Source organism: Panthera onca, chromosome X (genome assembly GCF_046562875.1).
Source record: "Panthera onca isolate mPanOnc1 chromosome X, mPanOnc1 haplotype 2, whole genome shotgun sequence".
Classification (NCBI taxonomy): Eukaryota; Metazoa; Chordata; class Mammalia; order Carnivora; family Felidae; genus Panthera; species Panthera onca.
In genome coordinates this window covers 88,297,930-88,321,094 of record NC_138357.1, presented here as the reverse complement: position 1 = coordinate 88,321,094, position 23,165 = coordinate 88,297,930, and the positions used below count along the sequence as shown (strand labels likewise).

The 23,165-nt window shown below is 43.5% G+C and overlaps 1 protein-coding gene across 4 annotated transcripts in view; it reads right to left on the bottom strand.

Moving 5' to 3' along the window:
- The window catches only part of ZNF41 (zinc finger protein 41), a 47,282-nt gene extending 40,886 nt beyond the window's left edge, over positions 1–6,396 (bottom strand). Inside the window, exon 1 of one of the 4 annotated variants that reach the window (XM_081793190.1) lies at positions 6,024–6,396. The gene's annotated coding sequence lies outside the window, so the exon portion shown is untranslated. The other 3 variants (XM_081793186.1, XM_081793188.1, XM_081793187.1) reach the window with 3 other exon arrangements.
- Between the last annotated feature and the right edge of the window lie 16,769 nt (positions 6,397–23,165).

Genomic DNA, 23,165 nt, shown 5'->3' with positions numbered 1-23,165 from the left:
ATGCAAATATAGTACAAAGACAAGAAAAGTATAAACAGTTTTCTTCTAGTGGCAAAATTTTTAAATAAAATATTACTAACTCAAATCCAACCATGTCTCATAAGAAAAATTCCTCCTAACCAAACAGAATTATCCCAGGAAGTCAAAGATGGGGCCACACTACATATCAGTATAATTCATTACAACAGTCAATTAAAGAGAACAACACCATAAGACTAGTAACATCAAAAAGCATCTGGGCGCGCCTGGGGTGGTTCAGTCAGTTAAGCGTCCAACTTCAGCCCAGGTCATGATCTCGTGGTGAGTTCAAGCCCTGCGTCGGGCTCTGTGCTGACAGGTCCGAGCCTGGAGCCTGCTTCGGATTCTGTGTCTCCTCTCTCTCTCTCTGCCCCTCCCCTGCTCATGCTGTCTCTCTCTCACAAGAATAAACATTTAAAAAAACATTTTTAGGGGCGCCTGGGTGGCTCAGTCGGTTAAGCGGCTGACTTCGGCTCAGGTCATGATCTCGCGGTCCACGAGTTCGAGCCCCGCGTGGGGCTCTGTGCTGACAGCTCAGAGCCTGGAGCCCGTTTCAGATTCTGTGTCTCCCTCTCTCTGACCCTCCCCCGTTCATGCTCTGTCTCTCTCTGTCTCAAAAATAAATAAACGTTAAAAAAAAAAATTAAAAAGAAAAAAAACATTTTTAAAAAAAGCATCTGACACAATTCGGGAGCCATTCCTAATAAAAATACAAATTAAAATGGGAACCTAAAAAGCTACTTAAATATTATAATGGCTACCAAAAAGTCACCAGAAAACATTAGGCTAAAGAATGCCCAGATCATAAGACTTAATATCATTAGGATGGTAATATTCTCCAAAACGATGTTCAGGTACAACATGGCCCCTGTCAAAATCCAAGCTGGAATTTGTACAGAGGGTGATAAGTGGATCTTAAAATTCATATGGAAATGCAAGGGACCCTGAATAGCCAAAATATTGAATAAGAACATAATTGGAGGACACACATTTCCCTATCTCAAAACTTACTACAGGAGCGCCTGGGTGGCTTAGTCCGTTGAGCGTCCGACTTTGGCTCAGGTCATGATCTCCTGTTCAGCACAGAGCCCACTTCAAATCCTCTGTCTCCCTCTCTCTCTGCACCTCCTCTGCTTTTGCTCTCTTAAAGATAAATAAAACATTTAAAAAAATCTTACTACAAAGCTACACAAATCAATACAGTGTGGTATTGGCAGAAGGGTAGACATATAAATAAATGAAATGGAATTGGGAATTCAGAAATAAACCCTTATATGTACAGTCAATTGATTTTAGACGAGCGCCCCAATATAATTAAATAATTCGTGCTACAAAGTCAACCACCAAGAAAGTGAAAAGATACCCACAAGATGGGAGAAAACAAATGCAAGTCACATAGCTGACAAGGGACTTGCATCCAGAATATATAAAGAATGCTTACAACTCAATAATAAAAAAGATCAAATCACTCAATTACTAATAGGTAAAGGATTTGAACTGATATTCCTTCAAAGAAGATACACAAATGGGCAAAAAACACATGGTCAGTGATTACGGGCTGCTATAATGAACTACCACAGACTGGGCAGTTTAAACAACAAACATTTCTCACAGTGCTGGAGATGGGGAAGTCCAAGATCAAAGCATCAGTAGATCTGGTATCTGGTGAGAACTGCTTCTTGGTTCATAGATGGCCATCTTCTTGCTGTGTCCTCACATGGCAAAAAGGGGGAAAGGACTCTCTGGGGTCTCTTTTATAAGGGTGCTAATCCCATCATGAGAGCTCCACCCTTATGACCTAATCATTTCCCAAAGGCCTAATCTCCTAATACCATCACATTGGGAATTAGGATTTCAACATAGGAGTTTTGGGGGGGACCCAAACATTCAGTCCATTGCACACACGAAAAGGTATTCAATATCAGTAGTCATTAGAGACATAGAAATCAAAACCACAATGAGATACCACTTCACACCCACTAGGATGGCTAGAATAAAAGAAGAAAGGGGTGCCTGGGTGGCTCAGTAGGTTGAGCATCTGACTCCAGCTCAGGTCATGATCTCACGGTTCGTGAGTTCAAGCCCCACATCGGGCTCACTGCTGTCAGCACAGAGCCTACTTCAGATCTTCTGTCCCCCTCTCTCTCTGCCCCTTCCCAACGTGTGCTCTCTCTCAAAAATAAATAAATCTTTAAAAAAAACAGTAGAATAAAAGAATACAGTAACAAGTGTTGGTGAGGGTGAGACTAATTGGAACCTTCATACATTCCCAGTGGGGTGTAAAATGGCACAGCCATTTTGAAAAACAGTTTGGCAATTTCACTCCCATTCATTCACTCAACACTTAATGAGTTCCACTCCCAAGAGACATGAAAATGTATGTCCATACAAAAACTTGTACACAAACGTGTATTCAATAACTGTTGAGTGAATGAATAAATGAATGAATGAACACCTTTCACTTTCAAATTAGTAACAAAATAGGGATTCCCTCTATCAAGTATCATTTAACATTGTTCCAAAAGCTCTGGCTAGTGTAAGAGAAGGCAAGGTAATCTGCATAAATATTTGGAAGGAAGAGAGAGTATCATTGTTAATTGGATGGACTGATATTCTATCTAGGAAAACGAAGAGACTATAAAAAGCAACTAGAATTCACATGAGAATCTAATGATTGCATTGGATAAGAAATAAAATACGAAAAAGAAAAAGAAAAATTGACAGATTTTTTTTTCCTATGGAAATAGAAAAAATATGCTCTTCACCCTGGTGACAAAAACAAATGTAAAATATCTAAGAATGTAATTTTTTTTTTTAAGAAAAAGGTGCTGGGTCTATAAGAAGAAAACTATAAAATACTATAGCTTTAGTGGTCATTTTGAAACAAAATAAAATGGTCTTAACATTCAAATGGAAGAATAAATGCTAAGAATACTAAAGAAAACAACCAAAAAAGAAAGAAAGAAAAAGAACAGTGAGGGGACTAGCACTGTTGGCTATTAAAGTATTTCTAAAGTCAATACAATTTTTTGAAAGGGAGTAGATACATATATCAGAAGGAAAAATAGAGCTCAGAAACAGTGATATACATTTAAAAGTTTTTGTGACAGGGGCACCTGGGTGGCTCAGTCGGTTGGGCGTCCGACTTCCGTTCAGGTCATGATCCTGTGGTTCATGGGTTCGAGCCCCACATCAGGCTCTGTGCTGACAGCTCGGAGCCTGGAGCCTGCTTCGGATTCTGTGTCTCCCTCTCTCTCTCTGTCCCTCCCCTGCTCATGCTCTGCCTCTCTGTCTCAAAAACAAATAAACATTAAAATAATAATAATAATAAATTATTTAAAAAAATAAAAAAAAATTTGTGACAAAAGAGGCATTTAATTGAGTTAGAAAAGTATATTCCTTTAATGATTGGTGCTGGCAAATTTCCTATCCAAATGGAAGATACAAACACTGATCTCATCTCACATCACACACCAAATTTCGGTTTGATTGAAATTTAACTTTAAAAATTAAAACAATAAAAATGTTAAATTTAAGGCATATATATATTTATTTTTTTAAGGCATGTATTTATGGAAGCACAAAGCAGGAAGAACTCAGTAGGCAAGACAAGATACTCATAATATGAAAAGGAAAAAGAGAGCTCTAATCAGATGATTATTTTTTTCTATGTGAAGACATCTTTCAAAAATCAAGATATAAAGAGAGATCGAGGGGAAAAAAATCACAGTAAATGACAGAAGGTTAATATTCACAAATTAGAAAGACAAACCACCTGAAGGGAAAAAAGAGCAAGGAATATGAAAACTTTAAAAAAATAGATTTTGGGGCACCTGGGTGGCTCAGTCAGTTAAGCATCTGAGTCTTGATTCTGGCTCAAGTCATGATGTCACAGTTGGTGGGATGGGGTCCTGCACTGGGCTCTGTGCTGATGGCATGGACCCTGCTTGGGTTCTCTCTCCCTTTCTTTCTGCCCCTTCCCCACTAACTCTCTGTCTTTCTCTCAAAAAAAAAAAAAAAACATTAAAAATACATTTCAATGGCCAATAAATACGAGAAGATACTCAACCACTAGTTGTCAGGAAAATGCACATCAAAGTAAAACAAGATACTAGGTACCATTTACTTTACGAAAGACAAATACCATTCTGTTTGGCCCTCAGAATGGGGAAAATGAAGAAAAGCAGCAATATTCAGTGTAGGAGACGATATTAGAATGAGCCCTTTGAGTATAGTTTAGAAATCAATAACCAAAATGTCAACTCTTGGGGAAACTGAAATCTCCTACCTAAATATGAGGGTCAGAGAGAAAACTGCAACACAAATCAGAAAACGTTAGAAGTAAACTACAGTGAAAATGTTACACATCAAAATGCGTTACATGGAGCTAAAGTGTTCTTAGGGGAAAATTCATCAACTTAATGCTTATATTATAAAAGAAAATGATTGAATGTTAACGAGATAAGCATTCAAGTCAGGAATTTAAAAAGACGCGTGAAAGAAAAAAAAAAAAAAAAACCAAAGAAGATAAATAATGAAACCAAGGGGAGACATTAATGACTTAGAAGAAAAAGATACAGGAGGCCCAACAAAGTCAAAGTGGGGTTCTGAAACAATCCCATGTCAGTTTCAGACCACCTATCACTGACTGACTCCATGAAGCATCATATCTGATTCCCTTGGCCCCTCTGTCACTAGTCCCAAATAAATGCATCAATGACACCACAGAAACCTTGACCATCCACTCAATAAATCCCATCACGCACCTCATAGACCATGCAACACTCACCTCACGGTCGGAATCATTCATTCATTCATTGATTCTTCAATACTCACCCCACAAACTCTCCACCATTTACTCCACAGACCATTTCATTACTCCCTAAAGGCCCTCATCACTCACCCATTGAACTCCAATCAGTCATCTTGCAGACCCCCTATCACTTACCCCACCAACCCGCTATGACTTACCCCTCAGAACTCCCATCATTGTTCCACAGACCTCCATCACTTACTCTACAGACCCCCTCAGTGACCTGTGAGAGTCGTCACCACTCACCCCGTAGACTCCTCATCGCTCACCTCATAGACCTGCCAAGTCACCCCACAGTTCTCCCATCACTCATCCCACAGACTACCCATTTTCCCCGTTGACCCCATCACTCACCCCCAAACCCTTGTCACTCCCTCTACACACCTCCTCCCTAGGGACCTCAGAGAAGCCTCATCATCACTGGCCCTAAAGAGTACCATCACTGCTTACGAAATCCATGTCGTAACAGCCTCATAATCATATCAATTGCTTTACTGGCCCAACTGTGCCGCCTCTGTTACACTCCGTCCCGGGCCCCTAAGTGTTGAAACTACCTCTGAGGGACTCTTCCGTGTCTGGACTTCCCCGTGCACATGCTCAGTGTCAGCTTGGGAGCGGCCGGCCGCCCGCAACCCCACGGGGTGCACTCGCGAGGTGCCAGCGCGTGTGCGCGTGTCGGAGGAGAGGCGGGCTTTCAAGTGTTCTTTAGTGACTTTGTCAGGCAACTAACATGGCTGTCCCCTCGGGAGTGTCTCTACGGGAGTCGCCATCTTGGAAGGGTGGTCATTTCGGTCGCGGGGCCGCCGGGTCCCAGGCCCGATCCACCCCTGCGGGATCTGCCGGGGAGAGCGAGCCGGCCGGAGCGCGCGCTGGGCCGCCGGGACTCCTCCCGCCGCGGGGCCGCATCCTCCCCGGCGGCCGCCCGGGCGCAGGCCCTGCCCAGCGCTCAGGGGGCCCCGCCCTCGGGCCGCATCCCCCCGGGGGGGGGGGGGGGAGCCGCGGCGTCTTCAAAAGCCGCTGGGCCACACTCCGTCTCCCGCCGCCCCGTCCCCGCTGGCAAGACACCGCGGAGCGGCAGGCCCAGAGATCGGCCCGCCCCCGCCCCCGCCCCCGCCCCGGCCTCCGCCCCGGCTCCCCCGCTCGGGGGAACGGAAAAGGCCCCGGACGGCCCGGGGCGCCGCGACATGCCCACCTGCCGGCGCTTCTGTCCGCCCCGTCGGCTGAGGGCATCGCCGGGCTCCTCGACTGTCACCGACCCTGGGTGGTTCCCACGGGGTGGGGGGAATAGTACGTGTCAGATTTAGGCCAGGAAGCGGAAGTCGCCCGCAGCGAGAGTTTAACCACTCTGGGCGCGGGGAGCGGAGGTGATTTAGCGCCAGGGACCAAGTGTCTGCGGAGCGACTAATTGCGGGACCTGTGACATCAGTGGTGGGGCATTTCCTCCAGTTTAAAAAAATCGAGGCATCGACCTTCCTGGCCTCCCTATATAAGCATTAAGGCTAAAAAGTACCAAAGATCCGAGTTTTGATTTATTTCCATCCGTGTTCGGTTTCAAGTGCTCATTTGTAAATCCCCCCCCCCCTTTTAATCCATGAATTATTGAGAAGTCCATTGTCCAACTTGCAAAACTTCAGGACACACAGGGTAACGGAATGGGTACTTTATTTAGACTGCTGCCCACAGGGAGAACAGCCCAGCCCAGAGTTTCCTGGAGCCTGGGGAGTTTTATAAGAGGAAGGAAACAAAAGCGGCTGAGTGCCAGCTGCACGTATGGTGGGCTTTGGTCCACACGTGTTGAAAGAAATGCTGCCCGGAAGGAGCTGTTTGCGATTTGACTCATCTCAGTCTGTCACATACTCCTCTAAAAATTTAATGACTCCACAGCGGATTTTACAGTTCCTTACACCGTTTTTCATTTTCCCAAACACCAGGATAATCCAATGTTACTGATTTCTAACCTAATTGCATTGTGATCTGCGAACATTGTCTGTATGATGTTGAGTGTTTGAAATTTGTTGAAACTTGTCTTAAGGCTCAAGTATGGGCCCAGTTTTCAAAAATGTTTCATCTCTTCATTGAAAAGACGGTTATTTTGGGGCGCCTGGGTGGCTCCGACTTTGACTCAGCTCACGATCTCATGGTTTGTGAGTTTGAGCCCAGTGTATGGCCCGGTGCTGACAGCTCATAGCCTGGAGCCTGCCTTGGATTCTGTGTCTCCTTCTCTTTCTGCCCCTCCCCTGCTTGCGCTCTCTTTCTGTCTTTCAAAAATGAATAAACATAAAAAATTTTTTTTTTTAAGAAAAAATGGCTATTTTCCAGTTGTGGCATTTAGCGTATGTGTTTGTTGGCTCAAGCTTGTTAGTTGGGTCTTTAAAAATGTGTTATTTTGTTCACCTGGGTGGCTTAGTCCGTTGAGCCTCTCACTCTTGATTTCCGATCAGGTCACGATCTCAGGGTTCCAGATGGTCCTGTGATGGAGCCCACAGCATGGAGCCTGCTTGGGATTCTCTCCCTCCCCTGTGTGCACATGAGTGCACATGCACTTGCTCTCTCTCTCTCAAAAATAAATAAGTACTTTTTAAAAATGTGTTATTTCCTTCCTGATGACTTTCTTCTTTGTGTGCTGAGTTCCTAGAAAGGAGAGAGATTCTCCCACTGTATTGCTAAGTCAGGTTTTCATTGTGCTAGTCAATTTTTGCTCCCTATATTTTGAAGTTTATTATTAAATTTAGGTAAGGATATTTTGTTGTCGAATAGATACAGCCAAATCACTTTCCCAAAAGACTGTACCATTCCTACTCCCACCAGCAACATATGAGTTCACAGAGGCAAATTTTCTCAGCCCTGGATGTTGATGCTGTCTTTAATGTTTGCCAGTCTGGGGGCTAGTAGTATTTAATTTGCTTTAATTTGCTTTTTCCTGATTACTAGTGCAACTGAGGATCTTTTCCTGTTTGTTGACCACTTAGATTTTCTCTTCTGTAAGTCTTCATATCCTTTGTCCAATTTACTTTGATTTGTGGTTTTCTTATCCGTTTGTAGAAACTCTTTGTGCATTAGGGATATCAACCCTTTGTGAGTTGCATTGTAGTATTTCCCCCTTCACTCTTTTTCTCCTTTGCATTTTATAGGTGTCCTTTGATATGTAATTAGAAAAATGTATTCTCTCATCAGAAATGTCTACGCTTTCCTTCCTGGCTTCTCTATTTCCTGTCTAGCGTGGTCCTCCTCCTCCGTTCCAGGTAGGCTTAAAAAGATAGTCTTAACATTTATTTGATTTGTATTGCTTTAATTGTTTCTACTTAAACCTTTAATCTAGTTGGAATTTACTGTGGCCTACGGTATGAGGTCAAGGTCAAGCTTTGTTTTTGCTGCGTCAAAAACAAGTCGTGACTTAGATTGGGAGATATTAATTATAAAGACTGTTGCAAAAAGGGAGAAAGCTTCCATTTCAGAAATCTGCAATTATCTCCAAACCAAACAAAAAGGCTTCTCCTTTATAGATAGGGTAAGGGGGAGGCAAGCCGAGCTAAGCAGAATCTGTAAGAGGAGAAGCTGCTTAAGCAGGGGAATGGCCAGTAGAATCTGACTGGAAAGTGCCCACTGTGGTCAGTGGATTCCCACCCAGGAGAGGCTGAGAAGAGGGAGCAGTGCTCCACATGTTCTTGTGTTTTCTCAGGGGCGGGGACGAGCAGAGTTCAGGAGCCTGTAGGAAAGAGAGGAGCTCAACTGAAGTTTGGCTACCAGCATCTTGTTCTGATTAAATCAGTGTTTCTGAGGCAAGGAATGGGAATTTGGAAGGTGTCTGTCCTTGTCATAGGTAAACAACAGGAGCATCCATGAGTCCTAAGTCACGTAGGGAAGGGGCGTTCTTTGCAGTAAGCTGTTTTCCAGGATCACAAGGTTCAGGTAAAATTCAGCGGTAGGAGCCCCTGGGAGGCTCAGTTGGTTGAGCGTCCGGCTTCGGCTCAGGTCATGATCTCACGGTTTGTGAGTTCGAGCCCCACGTCGGGCTCTGTGCCGACAGCTCAGAGCCCGGAGCCTGCTTCGGATTCTGTGTCTCCCTCTCTCTCTGCCCCTCTCCTGCTTGCACTCTGTCTCACTCACTCTCTCTCAAAAATAGATAAACATTAAAAAAATAAAATAAAAAAGATATTAAAAAAATTCAGCAGTATCAGCTGGCACTGTTCATGGGACACACTGCCCTGTATCCACTGAATGAAATATCACTTTTGTCATACAACATTGCAAGTATGTTTTGCTTGATCTGAACTCTGTTGTGTCTGTAACCGAATTTCAAAGGATTTTTGTTTCTTGCGAATTTATTTTTCTAAGAACTCTCTGAAGTTTGAGATGGAGTTTCAAAATGAATGTTGGGGTGCCTGGGCTCAGTCCACTAAGCGTCCGACTCTTCGTTTCTGTTCAGGTCATGATGTCATGGTTCGTGTATGCAAACCCTACATCGGGCTCTGTGCTGACAACCCAGAGTCTGCTTGGGATTCTCTCTCTGTCTCTCTCTCTCTCTCTCTCAAAATAAATAAACAATACAAAACTATTGGGATTCTGATTGGAGCTTATTACCTTAATATAATAGTTTGGGAAGAGTTACTGTTTTTTATTTCATGTGTCTCTATTTGATTATGTCTTATATACTGCAATGACATTTTGTAGTCTTCTTATAAGTCCATCGTCTTTTTTGGTTAAATTTGTTCTTAGGTATTTACCATACCTTCGTTGTAATTGTCAAGGCTTATGTTGGCTAATCCTATCTGCATACTGTTAGTATAGGATGAAAATACCTATTTTTATAATTTTATCTTGTATCCAGCCCCTTACCAAAACTGCCTACCAATTCTGGTAGCTTCTTAGTATAGTCACTAAAGTTTTCTAATTGTACAGTGATATCAGATACAGATAATATTCTCTCTTTTATCCAATATTTGGTGTGATTATTTCTTCTTTTTTCAGCACAGTAGCTCGTGTGGCTCATGTGGCTCTTTAAATTCATTAGGAAACAGACTCTTAATTATAGAGAACAAACTGATGATTACCAGAGGGGAAGGGGTGGGGGATGAGTTAAATAGGTGATGGGGATTAAGGAGTGCACTTGTCATGATGAGTGCCGGGTGATGTATGGGAGTGTTGAATCACCTGAAACTAATATAACACTCTATGTTAACTAACTGGAATTAAAATAAAAACTTTAAAAGCCTAAATAAATAGATAAACAAACAAATAAATTTAAATTTATTTAAGCCAAATAAATTAAAATTCAGTTTCTTAGTTACCTAGCCACATTTCAGATGTTCAATAGCTACATATGGCTAGTGGCTACTGTCTTGGGCAGCACTAAATATAAAACATTTCTGGACAGTGGTATTGGACAATGCTGAAATACAGCCTTCAAAATAATGTTGAGGGGCGCCTGGGTGGATCGGTCGGTTAAGCATCCGATATTGGCTCAGGTCATGATCTCATGGTTTGTGGGTTCAAGCTCTGCATTGGGTTCTGTGCTGATAGACCAGAGCCTGGATCCTGCTTCGGATTCTGTATCTCCCTCTCTCTCTGGCCCTCTCCCACTTGCACTCTGTCTCTCTCTGTCTCTCTGTCTCTCTCTCTCTCTCAAAAATAAATAAACATTAAACAAAAATTAAGAAAACAGGGGCGCCTGGGTTGCTCCGTCTGTTAAGCGGCCAAATTCGGCTCAGGTCATGATCTCACGGTCCGTGGCTGCTTCAGAGTCTTGTGTCGCCCTCTCTCTCTCTGCCCCTACCCCATTTGCACTCTGTCTCTTTCTGCCTTTCAAAAATGAATAAATGCTAAAAAAAAATAAAAATAAAAAAATTAAGAAAACAAAAACAAACCCAAAATAATGTTGAATAATACATGTAGTAGAGAACATCCCTATCTTGTTGCCAATTTTAATGGAAATAATTTAAACATTTTACCATTTAGTATAAAGTTTTCAGGTGATTTTTGGAAAATGGTTGTGTTAATTTTAAGTAGTTTCCTTCTATTGTTATTTTGAGTTTTTAATCATTCATGTAATGGCCACTGAATTGTACCATATACTTTTGAAATATTAATAGTATTATATAGCTTTTCTAAAGTATTGATGTAATGAATTATGTTGACCGACTTATAAATATTAAACCATACTAGCATTTCTAGAATCATCTTCTTTTTAATTTTTTTTATTTGGGGGGGGGGGAGAGAGAGAGAGAGAGAGAGAGAGTGTGTGTGTGTGTGTGTGTGTGTGCAAGCTGGGGAGAGAGGCAGAGAGAGAGAGAGAGACACACACACACACACACAATCTCAAGCAAGCTCCACACTGAGCGCAGAGCCCGACATAGGTAGGACTCGATCCTATGACTGTGGGATCATGACCTGAGCCAAAGCAAGAGTCCAAATTTTGGCTCAGGCCATGATCTCATGGTTCACAAGTTCGAGCCCCATGTCAGGCTCTGTGCTGATCTCTCGAAACCTGGAGCCTGCCTCCAATTCTGCATCTCCCTCTCCTTCTGCCCCTCCCCTACTCACCCTCTGTCTCTCCCTCTCAAAAACAAACAAACATTGAAAAAATAAGCTGAGCAGTTTTATAACTGTTTTTTGGTTTTAGGACTCTGACAGCCTTTCTTCACGTTATTCTATCTTTGTCCCTTTTGGTCCACACTGGCAGTGTTTCTGACGGTCTAACATTCTCAAAAACCTTGCAGGTCTCCCGTGTATGTCACAGGGATTCACATCATTAGAGAAGAGGAACGTCCACAGGTTTTTCTTCATTAATCCCCTCTCTACTCCTGGCTTCTGCTGTGAAGGTTGAGGGGCTCCATGAATCACATGCTTAATCTCTTCAGTACTAGCAGAAGGTTGTATGGCCACACCCTTGGCCCCATCTCCAGAACATGCTTTCCTGACAGTGAATCTCCTAATTTTAGCACCTTCTGCAATCTTGATAGGCTGAGGATTTCCTAAATCATCAAGTGCTGGCTCCTTTTTACTTAGTAGTTCTTCCTTCAGTTTCTCTCCTCTCACTTTTTACTATAAGCAGCAAGTAAAAACCAGGCTGCACCTTCAACACTTTGCTTAAAAATTTCCTCAACCAGGGGTGCCTGGGTGGCTCAGTTGGTTGAGTGACCGACCTCGGCTCAGGTCACAATCTCACGGTTTCTGAGTTCAAGCCCCGCATCGGGCTCTGTGCTGACAGCTTGGAACCTGCTTCGGATTCTGTCTCCCTCTCTCCCTGCCCCTCCCCTGCTCACACTCTGTGTGTGTGTGTCTCTCTCTCTCAAAAAGAAATAAACATTAAATTTTTTGAAATTTCCTCAGCTAATAAAACTCAACACCCAAAACCGAATAATCCCGTTAAAAAATGGGCAGAAGACATGAATAGACATTTTTCCAAAGACATCCAGATGGCTAACAGACACATGAAAAGATGCTCCCCATCACTCATCATCAGGGAAATGCAAATCAAAGCCACGATGAGCTACCACCTCACACCTGTCAGAATGGCTAAAGTCAACACAAGAAACAACAGGTGTTGGCAAGGATGTGGACAAAGGGGAATTCCTCATGGTAGGAATGCAAACTGGTGCAGCCATTCTGGAAAACAGTATGGGGATTTCTGAAAAGGTTACAAATAGAACTACCCTCCAAGCCATCAATGTCACTACTAGGTATTTACCCAAAGGACACAAAAATACTGATTCGAGGGGGTACATGCACCTTGATGTTTATAGCAGCATTATCAACAATAGCCACATTATGGAAAGAGCCCAAATGGCCATCGACTGGTGAATGGACAAAGAAGAAGTGGTAAATATGTACAATGGAATATTACGCAGCCATAAAAAGAACAAAATCTTGCCATTTTGCAGCAACGTGGATGGAGCCAGAAAGTATAGTGCTAAGTGAAATAAGTTAATCAGAGAAAAACAAATACCGTATGATTTCACTCATATGTGAAATTTAAGAAACAAAACAAATGAACATAGGGGGAAAAAGAGAGGCAAGCTAAGAAACAGACTCTTAACTATAGAGAACAAGCTGAGGGTTACTGGAGGGGAGGTGGGTGAGGGGAATGGGTTAAACAGGTGATGGGGATGAAGGAGGGCACATGTTGTGATGGGCACCACGTGTTGTATGTAAGTGATGAATCACTAAATTCTACGCCTGAAACTAATATTGCACTGGATGCTAACAAGCTGGGGGTTAATAAAAACTTGGGGCAAAAATCTCCTCAGCTCAATATCCAAGTTCATTGCTTGTAAGTTCTGCTTTCCATATCACTGTAGGACACAATTAAGCTACATTTTCTGTTATGATATAACAAGAATCGCTTTTCTTCCAGTTTCCAATAACATGTTCCACATTTCCTTCAGAGCCCTCATGAACAGCACCTTTAATGCTCATATTTATGCCAATATTTTATTTAATATATAATATATACTGTATTATATTAACATACATTATATCAATATACATTGTATATTATAATATATATTAATATACATCATATATTAATATATTATACTATATTATATATTATATATATTGTCTAAGACAATATAAGATTTTCCACCATGCTCCTCACTTCTGAGCCCTCACCAGCAGCACCTTCAGCACCTATATTTCCACCAGCGGTCTGTTTTAGGCAACCTAGGCCTTTTCTGTCCTGCTTTTTAACATTATTCCAGCCTCTTTTACCCAATTACCCCATTCTGGAGCCACTTTTGCATTTTTAGAAATCTGGTATAGTTATACCATCCTTCCAGTACCAAACTCTGTTTCCTATTGTGGCTGGGACAAGTCACCACAAAGCTGGGTGGCTTAAAACAACAGATATTTATAATCTCACAGTTCTGGAGGCCAGAAGTCCCAAATCAGGATCACTGGGCCAAGATCAAGGTGCTGGCAGGGTCATGCTCCCTCTGGGAGCTCTAAGGGAAAATTCACTCCTTGCTCTTTCCAGCTTCTGGTGGCTTCTGGCATTCCTTGGCTTGTGGCCCCATCACTCCAATATCTGCCTACATGGTCACATTTTCTTCTCTTTGTGTGATCTGCCTTTGCCTCCGTCTTAGAAAGGCACTTTCCACTGCAATTAGGGCCCACCTGGATAGTTCAGGAGAATCTCTTTATTGCAAATCCTTCATCACATCTGCAAAGTCCTTTCATGGTAACATTCACAGGTTTCCGGGGTTAGAACATGGGTTTCTTTCAGGGAGACATAACTCAGCCTACCTCAATAAGGAAAGAGAATGTCCAGATAATAGTAGGTAAATAGAGCCAAGAGTTCTCAGAAACAGGTTGCCATAATTTTTAGCACTATGCAAAAACAACAGAAGAGGGAGCTCTGACATTTAAGAAGCTAACCCTGAACCCCACCTCCCTCCAAAAGTTAAGGAAGATCAATTTTGTATAAAGAGCTACAACAATGTTCAGAGGGGAAATCCCATACAATGTTGCTAGAAGGCTAAAGAATCAGGGGCAGAATACCATCCCTAGAGACAATAAAAGCACGCCAAAAACACATGCTAACAGAACAGATCAAAGCTATCGCCAGCTATTTTGAACAAGCTAAGAGACATTAAGAAAATGACGGAAGGGGGCACCTGGCTGGCTCAGTCGGTGGAGTGTGCCACTCTTGATCTCGGGGTTGTGGGATTGAGCCCCGTGTTGGGTATAGAGATTACTTGAAAATAAAATCTTTCAAAAAAAGAGGAAACGGTGTAAGATAATGGAGAACATAAAATAAGTACTAGAAAAATTCAGAAATGACTTGATAGATCTCAGGAAATATTTGGAAATAAAAGAAAAAGATCATTTGAGGATAGAAGATTAAACTACAAGGAACACAAAGCAAATACACACAACACATGATGGCTTAAGAGAAGTAGAAGGTGACAAGCAGGAACGTGTTTCTTCAAATAAAAAAGAAAAAGATTTGAGAACAAATGACAAACATCAAGTTAGAAAGAGACAATCTAATTGTTACACCATCAGAGTCCCTGAACAAGAAAACCAGATCGGGGCGCCTGGGTGGCTCAGTCGGTTAAGCATCCGACTTCGGCTCAGGTCATGATCTCACGGTTTGTGGGTTCGAGCCCCGCGTCGGGTTCTGTGCTGAAAGCTCAGAACCTGGAGCCTGTTTCAGATTCTGTGTCCCCCTCCTCTCCCCCCACCCCTCCCCCACTTGCCCTCTGTGTCTCTCTCTCTCAAAAGTAAATAAACATAAAAAAAAAAAAAAGAAAAGAAAACCAGATTAAGGGAACAAAAGAAATACTGAAAACTATAATTCCATAAAACTTTCTGGAATAAAAAAGCCCCTGCATACTGAAAGAGCATGCCAGATTTTCTTCTGCTTCTGACTCAGAGTCACAGGGACCAGATTTACCCTCTCACCTGAAACAAATGAAGTGAGCTCTACGGACATCTCAGCCCGGATAGAGTTTCCCATCACAGCCCTGAGAGGGGAATCCAGGCAGAGCCTGGTGCTCTCCCTGAGTTAAGGAGATGGACTCGGGAGTCCAAGGAGATCAAGGCAGCTGGAGTTCAAGGACAGGGTACTAGAGAGGAGAAAGCTGCACAGAGTTGAAAAGAGCTGAGCTGTAGAGGTCTGTAGAGGGTCCCGCTTGAGCCTTCGGCTAAATACTCCTCAGCTCTTGCATGTGAGGAAACCACCCAAGGCTGGGCAAAGAACCACCAGAAATGATTAGAGGGAATAATCCTTGGAGTTTGCAGAGGGCTGGCAGAAGTTCCTGATCTCACTAGATAGAGTGGAAAGCCTCATAATTTACAGAGGATCAAGTAGATGATTTAGGAGGCCAGCAGTGGAGACCAAATTAGCCCTAGACTAAATGCTGCTCTGCTCGTGCCCAATATGGCTTAAAAGCCAGACCCAGAAGAATCAAACTGTTCCCAGACAAATGAATTGTGTCTTAGAAGAAAGCTGAACAATATTCATAGGAATACAAAAATATCCAGCCCCAAGCAAGATAAAAATCACAATGCTTGCCACCTAGTAAAAAATAACCAGGCATCCAGTGAACCAGGAGACATGATACATAATTTTGAGAAAAATAAATTGATTCGAATTGACCCAGAAATGATAGAGAATCTGAATCAATAGTGAAGAACATTAAAACGGTCCTTATAACTCTATTCCAAATGTTCAGAAGCCTAGATTAAGCATATTAAGGCCCAAATAGAACTTCTGGAGATTAAAGCTATAAAATGTGAAATGAAAAATGCATGGATGGAAAAAAACAAAGAAAAAGAAAAAAAATGCACGGACAGGATTAACAACAGATTAGACATTGCAGAAGAAAAGATTCATGTATTCGAAGGCATAGTGATGGAAACTATCCAAACTGAAAGGAAAAAGAACTGAAAAATGAGCATATCCATCCAGAGTGAACACCACTACGTCATACCCTCGTAAGTGATTGCACTTGAAAATAAAGAAAAAGAGAAAAAAAAATCTTTGAGTAGCTAGAAAAGAAAAAGAGCAAGTGATAGATCAGGGTAGGAAAATTAGATCATCACACTTTGACAGCAGGATGAAAGAAAACGTGAGCCAAGAACTTTATACCAAGAAAAGCTGTTTTTCAACAAAATGTTATCAACATGCAAAAACTGAAGGAATATTGTCCTCATCATTCCTTTCTGAGGAATCTATGAAAGAACAAGCTTCAGAAAACCACAATGACCCAGGAGTCTTTGACCTAAGGTACAGTAAGTACTGAACGAAGGAGTAAGACTAAATAGTAGTTCAAACGGAGAGGTGAGTATGTAGTGGCTCAGGTAGTGTAGATAAAAACGCAACCACGAAAATAATTGGGGGAGGGGCGCCTGGGTGGCTCGGTCAGTTGGGCATCTGACTTCGGCTCAGGTCATGATCTCGCAGTTCCTGAGTTCGAGCCCCACGTCGGGCTCTGTGCTGATGGCTCAGAGCCTGGAGCCTGCTTCGGGTTCTGTGTCTCCCTCTGTCTCTGCCCCTCCCCTGCTCACACTCTGTCTCTCTCTCCCTCTCTCTCTCTCTCAAAAATAAATAAACATTAAAAAAATAAAAACAATTGGGAAAGAATATGCTCATGTCTTTAAACTATTCGTGGTAATTAAATCAGTGGTGCAATTAGTATTGTTTTTCTGAGACTGGAGAGCACGCACTAGCAAGCCTGAGCCCGTCCTCCGAAAGTCCTGTTCACAAGGTTTGCCCCTGGCTGGAGTCTCATAACTTGGATTTCGGGAGGTTTCCCACCATTCCCTGACTGATAGGGATGGCTCACGATGTGCACCATGACTGTGCAAACAGTGTGGTGTATGTCAAACATCTGCTTTCGTGCTGGGAATCTGGAATATTGGTACGTGCTTGGCAGAGGGTGCCTAGTGACTAAGTCCCAAGAATAACTAATCTTGGGCACTGGGTCTCTAATGGGGCTTCTCCGGGCAGAAACATGTATGGCTGCATTTTTGTTTCTGGGGAACAGCAATCTGTGTGTGACCCCTCGTGGGAGGAAGACAGTTTTGTTTTGTTTTTCCCTTGCAGATCCTACCACATAGTTACATGCTGTTATCAAGCTTAGCCATGGGTACAACTATATCCCCGAGTCCTATGAGTCCTTTTAGCTAATCACCGGATGTGGTGGCAGCAGTGGGACTCACTGAAAATTTAGGAAAATGGAACGGGGGTGGGGATGACAAAATCCTGGTGTCTCGGTGGCTGTGGAGTGACCTACAGTATTAAACAGTAACAGGGCTGCACTTGGCTCTGTTGGCTCTCTTGGCTACTCTTGGTCCTGCTGGCTAAAGGGAGGAAAAAGAACAACTCAGAAGGTGGCTTTGGTTTTCGTTCTGTCCTCCAAGTAGAGGAGAAAGGCCCCGAATATCCCTCCCCCACGCACAAAATGAGCTTTGCATGAGTTAAAGACAAGGAGGGGAAAGAATCCCCAAATTCCTGAAGGCGGATTTTTGGGTGGACGGAAAATGTTTAGTCCTGTCTTGCTCTCTCCTCCAACTGGAAGAAAAATAGCTAAATTGGATCCGAGGGCTGCAGCAAGGCTTTAGATAAGCCAGAGGGACAAAAAGGGCAAAAGAAACAAACAAACAAAAAAAGAACAAAAAAACATGCCAGCCTTTTCTTTGGCTTAGCAGCTGCCCCTCCTGACTGGGCTGCAAGGATCTCCTCCTGGCAGCTGTAATGTTAACCCTGTAAATGCTGATTTTACAAGCTGGGGGTTTGAGGAAAAAAGAGGGATTTTTCCAAAGACCTTGGGTTCTGGGGCTACCGCATGGTGGTGGGGGAGGGGGGTCTGATAACAATTGATGAAGACATTAGACGTTTCATCAGTGCTAGGCAGGTAGAGGAAAGCCATAAATGAAACAAAAAGTGTTGATGGATCACACCCCCCTCGTTTGTCTTGCCTGTGGGCAGATCGCAGTTTAAAGTCTTTGAGTACTGGAGACAGAACAAGACTGTGGAAAAAGGGAGGATGTGAAAAGAGGCAATCTCCACATAGGACACTTCAGGGGAGGGGGGTGGGGGGGGGCGCCTGGGTAGCTCAGTAGGTTAAGCGACCAGCTCGGATCATGATCTCACAGTTCGTGGGTTCAAGCCCTGCATCGGGCTTTGTGAGGGAGGCACAGAGCCTTGGGATTCTCTCTCTCCCTCTCTCTCTCCTGCTCGTGCTTGCTCTCTCTCTTTCAAAAATAAACATAAAAAAAAAAAAAAAAGAAATGGCACTTCAGGAGATTTAAAACTCAGCTTTTAGTGTGCTGGTGTCCCAGCCCCAAACATGTATGTTTGTATGTTTGAGGGGGTCTGTTTGGACTCTAAAAATTTGACAAAATAAAAAGAGCAACTGGGAAAGCATTGCTTGGCACTGGGACTTGGGAACACAGCTGTCCCCTTCCTTGTCTGGGCTTTGCTGCTCCTGAAGAAAGGCTGCTGGCTTAAGAAAAAAAAAAATCCTGGACTCCCCAGACCCTAATTGCCTGGCCCGACTCTGAGCTGAAAGCTGATACTGGCTTCTGCAGCTGTTTTCAGCCCGTCCATGAGTTGTGCAGGACTGCAAGCATATCTCAAAGAAAAGAACTCAGATTCTGGACCGGTCGCCTATTTAAGACAGCCTCTGTGGGGCCATAAGCTATGAAAATATCGTAGAGGGGCGCCTGGGTGGCTCAGTCGGTTGAGCATCCGACTTCGGCTCAGGTCATGGTCTCACGGTTCGAGGGTTCGAGTCGCGGCGCGGTGGCCTCTCTGCTGACAGCCTTTCAGCACCTCCTCCCCCTGCCCCTCCCCCCCTTGCACTCTCCCCAAAATAAATAAATATTTAAAAAAAAGAAAGAAAATATTGTGGATGCCAAGTGAGTAGGATATTTGAGCTTTTTTTATTATGTGTTTTTTATTATTGAACTAGGGTTGACACACGATATTATATTAGCTTCAGGTGGACAGCGTCGTGATTTGGCACTTCTATACATCGTGTGATGCTCGCCATGGTGTGAGCATAAGTATGGGCACCATCTGTCGCCGTATAGCGTTACTGCACTTTATTGACTATATTCTCCACGCTGTACTTTTCATCCCTGTGACTTATTTAATTAAAAAAAAATTTTTAATGTTTATTTATCTTTGAGAGACAGAGACAGAGAAAAAACATGAGTGGGGGAGGGGCAGAGAGAGAGGCAGACACAGAATCCGAAGCAGGCTCCAGGCTCCGAGCTGTCAGCACAGAGCCCGATGCAGGGCTCGAACCCACGAACTGTGAGATCATGACCTGAGCCGAAGCTGGAGGCTTAACCGACTGAGCCACCCAGGCACCCCGTGACTCATTTATTTTATAACTGGTAGTGTATATTTATTCACCCCCTTGACTTATTTCACCCATCCTCCACCCCTCCCCTCTGAAAACTGCCAATTTTTCTCAAGAAATGCAGAAACAAAGAAAGCCAACAAAAAAATCAGAAACAGACCCATGAATATATTGGAAAATCATACAGATGCCGACAGGAGACAGCTTGTTCTCAGATTGGCTTCAGATTACTGATATGGGGACTAACTGTGAGGGAACACACAGGAAATGTAACCCTTCACCCACTCCCTACAGATGAGACTCCCGACCCTCTCTTGGAGATGTCTCACTGCTGTTGACTTGCAGTCTTCAAAGTTCTAGATTCCTCGCAGTTTGTAGCCCTGAATTGATAGCCTGACTCTCTTTTCTTCATCTCCCTCTTGCTACACATGCATTTGCCAGCCGTTTGCTTATCAAATGCAGCTGTCCCCAGCATTTTTTTTCTAGGCTGTTCACTGGGAACACGATCAGGACCAAAAGAGTGGGAGTTATGTAAACCCATTTTGGAAAAAAAAAAAAAGAAAACGAAAGTTGAGAATTTCTCCTGACCAGTTCCTGGACGTGATGCATCTTTCTGGTTAAACTGTATAACAATGTTTTTCTTGGGAAAATGATTCTGTCCTTGTTGCACGCAACCCTTCCAGACAAATAAGGTCTGGTGGAGAATAAAATGCTTGGGAAATGTAAGCTTAGGTCACTGAGTGAGACACACTGATGGTGTAACCATGGAGAAATAAGGAAATATCCGGGGAGGAGCCAGGGAGTACAGAGGGCATTAGCGCCCTTTGCCTTTCTGAAGTGTTCCTGGAAGCTTCCCCTCTTCCGGAAGAAAAATGCCCCCTTGGTGTTTCATTTCCAAGCTGCCGTGAGCACCTTGAATGCAAAGTGACTGCTGAGCCCAAGTCACATCTGCCAGGGTGCTGACACCTCCAGATGTTGTCCACACTCATGAAAAGGCGGACATACAGGGGCGCCTGGGTAGTTCAGTCGGTTGAGCGTCCGACTTCGGCTCAGGTCATGATCTCGCGGTTCGTGAGTTCGAGCCCCGCATGGGGCTCTGTGCTGACAGCTCAGAGCCTGGAGCCTGTTTCAGATTCTGTGTCTCCCTCTCTCTCGGCCCCTCCCCTGCTCATGCTCTGTCTCTCTCTGTGTCAAAAATAAATAAACATTAAAAAAAATTAAAAAAAAAAAGAAAAGGCGGACAGACGTCTCAGGCATATGTCTCAGGCAAGCAGAACCGACGGAGTCTGGCTTGCCTTCAGGCAGTCTCTCTGGAACTAAGAGCTAAATGTAATTCTGTGGTTTGGACTGGGTGGGAGGCCACACTGGGGACCTGTTAACCCATACCTCCTGACTATTGTCTGTCCTGCTCGGGGTGGGGGGGGGGCCCTAACAAGTGTAAACTGTTTCCTGGGGTGCCACGTGTGCCCTCTGGATTGCACTTCCTGTGTGTGCACCGACTAGCCCCACACTGTCTTGGCCTGGAAGGCTTTCAGATCAGCTTCCGCTTCCCCACCAGGCTATGCTGTGTCTGAGTGGACGCCGTGAGCCAGGTCAAAAAGGATTAAAATAGAAATGTAAGGAGGAAGCCACCTGGCTTTCTAAGATGGATCTTTATGGTTAATGAGATTTGGGTTTTTTAAAAAAATTTGTTTAATGTTTATTTATTTTTGAGAGAGAGAGAGAGAGAGAATGAGTAGGAGAGGGGTAGAGAGAGAGAGGGAGACACAGGATCTGAAGCAGGCTCCAGGCTCTGAGCTGCCAGCACAGAGCCCCACGCGGGGCTCGAACTTACAAACTGCAAGATCGTGACCTGAGCTGAAGTTGGATGCTTAACCGACTGAGCCACCCAGGAGCCCCTGGGATTTGTTTGAACTGGTGAAATCTAGGACCCCTGGAGTGTATAAATGAGGTCAATACTACAGGCCGGTCTCACCCTGCTGCATGCGGTCCTACTGATAATTTTGCTGTAAACTTGACTTGGCCAAGGGGTTAACACAGCAGGCCTGAGACTGCTATCTTTTGAAAGGCCTGCTTGAGAGGTTGGCACTTGGCTGGGACCTTGGATTTGGGGACTGCTCCCACTATCCTTTAACTGATAAGAACGGTTCACTGTGCCCAGACTGTGCAAACAGCATGGTTTATGCATCATCTGCTTTCCTCTTAAGAGTCTAGAATTTTGGAATGTGCTAGGCAGAGAGTGCCTAGTGACCTGCCCCGCAATAATGGGGCATTGAATCTCTAATGGCTTCCCAGGGCAGAAACATCACATATTCGTCACTGTATTTTCGTTGCTAGGGAATAGTGAGCTGTGCATGACCCATCGTGGGAGGGAGACAGCATAAGGCAGCCTGTGTGCATGGCATCCTTTAGACTCTGCCTATGTCTTTTTCTCTTGTTTTTTTTTTTTTTTTTTCCTGCGGCAAATCCTTTCTCTGTATTAAAACTTAGCTGTGAATACAACTATATGTTCAAACCTGTGAGTTTTTCTTTCTTTTGAAGTTTATTTATTTATTTTGAGAAAGAGAGAGAGAACCACTGGGGCAAAAACAGACAGAAACAGGGAATCCAAAGCGGGCTCCACGCTGACAGCAGAGAGCCTGATGTGGGGTTCGAACTCATGAACCATGAGATCATGACCTGAGCCAAGGACTGATGCCCGACCGACTGAGCCACCAAATGTGAGCTGGTCTTGGGAACCCCTAACACAGTGGGATAAAATAAATGAGTAATTAGGGTGTATTCTGTCAGCCCCTGTTATCTTCGAGAACCCTTTATTTTTGATGTGGAAGAAGGAAACACAGATACAATATACAACAGGTTAAAAACCCAAAAAATCTGTATTCCTGAGTTTAAATTGGAAATATCAGTATGATGTCATAAGATAGTGTATTTAAAATAAGAAGTGTGTGTGTGTGTGTGTGTGTGTGTGTGTGTGTGCATGCACTTTCTAGCCCTATCTGCCCAAGAGGCCTAGAAACAGTGAGCAACTCAGTAACTGAGCCAGCCAGGTGCCCCAAACACCTAACAATATCTTTTAAAGCAGAAGACCAAACCACAATGTTTGGGATGTACCCTCAGGCAATAAAACAATAAAGAAATGCAAGAAAATAATTGCTATAAAGTCAGGGTAATGGTTGATGGGTTGGTTCAGTTTGGATGAGGCTTCTGGGGTGAGTGGCAAAGTTGTTTCCTGAATTTGGCAGTGGTTATAAGGACATTTGGTATAATAACCCTTTAAGCTATACTTTTGTATTATATGGCTTTCTCTATCTATATTGTATTTAAATTTTTTTTCAAAGATTTTGTTTTTTTAATGTTTATTTACTTTGAGAGAGAAAGAGAGAGAGAGAGAGAGCAGGAGAGGGACAGAGAGAAAGGGGGACACAGAATCTGAAATAGGCTTCAGGCTCTGAGCTGTCAGCACAGAGCCCGATGCGGGGCTCAAACCCACGAACCGCGAGATCATGACCTGAGCT